The sequence below is a fragment of the Trichechus manatus genome, unplaced genomic scaffold (genome assembly GCF_000243295.1).
Source record: "Trichechus manatus latirostris isolate Lorelei unplaced genomic scaffold, TriManLat1.0 scaffold00164, whole genome shotgun sequence".
NCBI classification, from domain to species: Eukaryota; Metazoa; Chordata; class Mammalia; order Sirenia; family Trichechidae; genus Trichechus; species Trichechus manatus.
This window is the reverse complement of record NW_004444100.1, coordinates 1,247,564-1,253,563: the sequence shown is the minus strand read 5'-3', so window position 1 is coordinate 1,253,563 and position 6,000 is coordinate 1,247,564.

Here is a 6,000-nt window from a genome sequence, read left to right as displayed (position 1 = left end):
TGATTGTAATTTTATGTTAAAGAGGATTTGAGTGGAATTGTAACACCACCTTTACCCAGGTCACGTCCCTGATCCAATGTAAAGGGAGTTTCCCTGGGGTGTGGCCTGCACCACCTTTTATCTCTCAAGAGATGAAAGGAAAGGGGAGCAAGCAGAGAGTGGGGGACCTCATACCATCAAGAAAGCAGTGCTGGGAGCAGAGCTCGTCCTTTGGACAGGGGTCCCTGCGCCAAGAAGCTCCTAGTCCGGGGGAACATTGATGAGAAGGCCGACAGAGAGAGAAAGCCTTCCCCTGGAGCTGATGCCCTGAATTTGGACTTTTAGCCTACTTTACTGTGAGGAAATAAACATCTCTTCATTAAAACCATCCACTTGTGGTATTTCTGTTAGAGCAGCACTAGATGACTGAGACAATGGCTGAGGCTCTTGTCAGATCGACCTTGCAGCTGCCCGATCCTGCTCCCTTCCTCTCCCTTCCATAGGTGTTGACCTCCAGGGCCCTCGCTAATAAATATTTGCACATTAAATTTCATCTCAGGGCCTGCTTCCAAGAGAACCCAGCCTACAACAAACTCTGTTCTCCAAATCTCCAATATTTGTTGATATCTCTATTTTGTGGCTGTCTTCTCTGTTGTTCTCTTTGACCTCATGGGTTTATACCTGTTTTATTAATTTAATGCCATTTTATGGAGTTTTAAGAAGGGATGGAGATAAATGTATGTGTTTGATCCACCACTGTATTAGTCAGGGTTAAATTGCAGAAAATAGAATTCATTCTAGCTATTTAAGACAGCCACTGCCCATCTGTTAGCTTGTACTGTGGTGGCTTGTATGTTACTATGATGTTGAAAGCTATGCCACTGGTATTTCAAATACCAGCAGGGTCACCTCTGGTTTACAGGTTTCAGTGGAGCTTCCAGATTAAGATAGACTAGGAAGAAAGGCCTGGTGATCTACGTCTAAAAATTAGCCAATAAAGACTTTACGGATCACAACAGAATATTATTTGATATAGTGCTGTAAGATGAGCCCCCTGGGTTGGAAGTCACTATACAATCGCTGCAACAATGGATTCAGACATACCAATGATCATGAAAGTGGCACAGGACTGGGAAATGTTTTGTTCTTTTATACATAAGGTCACCATCAGTGGGAGCTGACTCAATGACAACTAACAACAACAACATTTAAAACAGAAAGGGTATTTTTGGGGTATTCAATGATGAGGTAGATTTATTGCAGTAATAGCCCCAATTCTTTACCCCTCCTTTATAATGTGACTTTGAAACTCCTCCCATCCAAGGGTTGAGTCTATTTCCCCACCCCTTTGAATCTGGGCTGGCCTTTTGATTTGCTTTGGACACCAAAATGTGATGGAGGTGATGGGTACCACTTCTAAGCCTAATCCTTAAGAAGTCTTGCATATTCTACTCTCACTCTTGGAAGCCTTCCTCTACAATGAGAACAATCCAGGCTAGCCTGCTGGAAGATAAGAGCCCGCATAGAGCAGAGATGAGCTGTCGTAGCTGAGTCCATCAGAGACCAACCAGCCTCTAGCCAACCCATGAACGGAGCCCAAATGCATGAGTAAGCTTGGCTAAGATCAGCAGAACTAGCCAGCTGACCTATAATAGATTCATAAGCAATAATAAACGGTTATTGTTTTAACAGTTATTGTTTGGGGGTGGTTTGTTACATAGCATTCTTATGAAAATACCTGTTGCCACTGAGTGGATTCCAACTCATAGCAGCCCTATAGGACAGAGTAGAACTGCCCCATAGGGTTTCCAAGACATGATCTTTACAGAAGCAGATTGCCACATCTTTCTCCCAAGTAGTGGCTGGTGGGTTCGAACCACTGACCTTTTGGTTAGCAGCCGAGAGCTTAACCAATGAGCCACGAGGGCTTCTTTGTTGTGACAACAGATGATTGATACAAGTGGTTTACAGAATCATTGGGAGGGCTGAAGAAGCAGACTCTAGGGCCATATCACAGAACAGACTCCCTAAAGGAGCCTACAGTCAGGAAGTTGTAGAACCAGGAAGCTGCCTGTTGAATTGAGCTGCCTCCAATAGATGCCTGCTACAACCACTGGCTCCAGAACCATATCAACTCTGCTGTGAGCAGGAAGCTGCTGATTCAGCTGCTGCCTCCAGAACCATGCTGCTGCTGCTGCTGCTGCTGCCACCGCCATGATTTACACCATCATGATAGATGCCTTGTGTTCTGCCTTTCTCCCATCTAACCTTCAGGCAAGTGCTTCTGATTGGCAGAATGTGAGCTACACCTGAACCTCAGCTGCAGAAGGGTCTATGAAAGGTAGTTTTCAGCTTTCTAGCTTCTGCAGTACATGAGAAGGAGGTTGGCATGGATTTGGAGTGAGTCGCTCCTCAGTATCTGCCACATTTATGATGAATTAAAACGAGCACTATTTCTAAAACTTATTCCATAGACAGTGCTCAATGATAGTGAACCAATTTCTTTAAATTTATATGTAGTTTTTTATAAATTGGGCCTACCACTCTCTAAACTGTAAGATATCGTTAATTCAATTAATAAAAGTTGAGAGACTGGAAGATGAACGACATGGTACTAAGATTTTATAAATTCACTTATAATTTATATAAAAAACTTCTTAAAGGAACCAACAATTATAAGCCACTAAGGGGAGAGTCCTTGGGTAGCAAAATGGTTAAGTATTTGACTACTAGCTGAAAGGCTGGCAGTTAGAACCCACCCTGAGGCACCTCTAAAGACAAGTCCTGGCGACCTGTTTCCAAAACGTCACAGCCTTGAAAACCCTATGGAGCGGTTCTACTCTGCACACATGGGGTCAACCACGGGTCGGAATCGACTGAAGGGCAACTAGCAACAACAAAGAGAGAAAAACTGACTTTATATTCTGAAAAATTCTTGGTCCCTTCCTGATACTTAATACAGCTTTACTAATAGAAAGAACAGTAATTTCAGAAGGAATAATAACAGCAGTTTGGTCTTGACCAGTTATTGAGGTACATATACATCAACTACATGATAAAAGAATATTCCAAATTTTATTTTTGCTTAAGTGTAAAGATTTATGAAGTTTTTTGGCAGGCTGGTGGGTAGTGTCCTCTGACCTGGCCTTAACACATGGCATCTGGTCTTAAGTGGTCAGAGAATTAATACTCACAAATCTGAAGAGTTAGAAATCCTAGAAAAATCTGTGTCACCATGGGTCCTTTTGTAGGGACAGGGATTTAAGACAATGAATAATCAGTGAAGAAAATGGAAGGCAATTCTTAGATACAGAATAAATAAAAGTAAATGAAAGAAATTTTGTATCCTCAAATTGTGTTCCCCATGTCTTGTTCAGCTGAGATACAACATATTATTATGGCATGTAAGGCTTTGCAGTGGTTTATGCCTTACTGAGAATTACTTTACTCAGCCATGGCCTTGTATGGAGGTGAGTCCTTTAGGCTGTCTCTCTCACACACACACAAAATGCCTGTTTTCAAGAGAACCTGGAGTCCCTCCAAAAGGTGCCCTGCAGATTCAAAAGCCAGCGCTCCCTTGTAAACAAAGGCATCCCACAGCTAAAAGTCTGGAGGCAAATTGCACTTGGCTCTTTGTTAAGTCTTAATCACAGACACTTGCTTATTCAATTCTTACTGATACAAATGTGAAGAATCAGCAATTTTGCTTCTAACACAGAATCCATTGCTTTAATTTCGTCTTTTTTTTTTTTTTTAGTTGTGCAATCAGATTCATTTATATAAGGAAAACACACTTAATTCCTATGGAAAAATGCAAAAGAAAGCCATTGTCAGACTGATTGCTTTTTGGCAAAGGCTGAGTTCAAGGTTTACCAAGGAAAGCCTATGTAAAGCGTGACCTGAAAGGAAATTAAAGAACTAAAGAGCATGTCTAAGTGTGGAAACTGGAATTTCAGTTACTTTGCAAGGTATTTCTCTTGCAGAGAAAATCACATCTATGTAAACACAAAGCTGATGTCACACTCTTGATAAAATGGTACTTTCTAAAACAGCGTTTCGAGTTTCTGTATCAAGGAAAAAACAGACAACCTGAAAGTGCTAAAGACAACAGATACCAAGTCACTTACCTTTGGAAACTGATCTCTAGCAAATGTTAGTTAGTCAGCTACCCAGGCAGAACAAAAGAGACAGTGAAAGGTCCTCTAGATCAAGTGTTTCCCAGGATGGAATTTAAAAGCAGCGCCTTTATCCAGCCTGCTCTTTAGTCCCCAGTTGTGGATCAAACTTTCCGGCACTAAAGAGCCATTTTCAGAATACGAGGGCACTCACATGTAGCGCCTTCCTTCCTTCCTTCTTTCTGTTCATTCTCTGTGTTCTTTGTGTACGTGTCTGTCCCCAAATTAGACTGTGACTGTATTTGCTATGTCTTACTCATCTTCATATCTCGCTTCTTCAACCCTTGTTGCCTGTGTTTTGTTCATATTTGGTATATAGTACACTTTTTTGTTAAATAAATATAAAAATTCTCCAGTGTTTCAATTGCTATCGAGGAAATGACATGAGATTGTTAGATTTATGAAGTGACCAACTTCCTGCTTTTAAAGCGTGAAGGATTTTGACATATTTTTGTCTCTAAAAGAAGCCTATTGTGATATATGTAAATCAAGGTGAATCTAGAAAGGGTCAATGGAAGAAGTTACTTGATGTAAAGAGAATAACCCTAGTGGTAACTGTTATCAATACCTTAAAGTTTCCTTCCATTTATACGTTACCTGAATAAAATGCTCTTCATCTTTAAAGTTGTTGCTAATGGAGATAGTCTCATGAGTGAGGGAAAAAGTATCTGTGAATATGCCACTATATGACATCACGATACTGCACAAACTACTCTGTACCTTGCTCTTTTTCTTTGAGATCCTGCCATATTAGCTCATTAAGAGATGCTTTTTTTCTTTTTAAGGGTTGAATGAGTGTGTGTCAGTTAATAAACTATTGTCTCTTAGCTCCATTCTCACCCTTTTATACTTTGCATTACAGGGACCTGGGTAGTACAAATGATTAAGTGCTTGGCTATTAATGGAAAGGTTGGTGGTTCAAGTCCACTTAGAGGCACCTCAGAAGAAAGGCCTGGCGATCTACTTCTCAAAAAATCAGCCACTGAAAATTTCAGTTCTAACTCTGAAACACATGGGGTTGCTATGGGTTGGAATCACCTTGACGGTAATTGGTATACTCTGCATTGTCATGCCGGGGCTGAGACTCTGCAAACCTCGTGGCTGGCTCTCTGTTGTTGTTTTTAGATGCCATCAAGTGGGTTCTGACTCATACCAACCCTAGGTCCAACAGAACGAAACACTGCCCGGTCCTGCGCCATGCTCACAATCGTTGTTGTGCTTGAGCCCATTGTTGTAGCCACTGTGTCAATCCATCTCATTGAAGGTCTTCCTCTTTTTCGTTGACCCTCTACTTTACCAAGCATGATATCCTTCTCCAGAGACTGATCCCTCCTGATAACATGTCCAAAGTATGTCTCACCATCCTTGCTTCTAAGGAGCATTCTGGCTGTACTTCTTCCAAGACAGATTTGTTTGTTGTTCTGGCAGTCCATGGTATATTCAATATTTTTCACCAGCCTCACAATTCAAAGGCATCAATCTTTCTTTGGTTTTCCTTATTCATTATCCAGCTTTTGCATGCATATGAGGCGACTGAAAACACCACAGCTTGGGTCAGGCACACCTTAGTCTTCAAGGTGACATCTTTGCTTTTTAACACTTGAAAGAGGTCTTTTGAAGCAGATTTGCCCAATGCAAATGAGTTGTCTGATTTCTTGACTGCTGCGTCCATGGGCATTGATTGTGGATCCAAGTAAAATTAAATTCTTGACAACTTCAGCCTTCTGTTTATCATGACGTTGCTTACTGGTCCAGTTGTGAGGATTTTTGTTTTCTTTATGTTGGGGTGTAATCCCTACTGAAGGCTGTAGTCGTTAGGACTGCTAACCGAGGACACTAGGGAGAG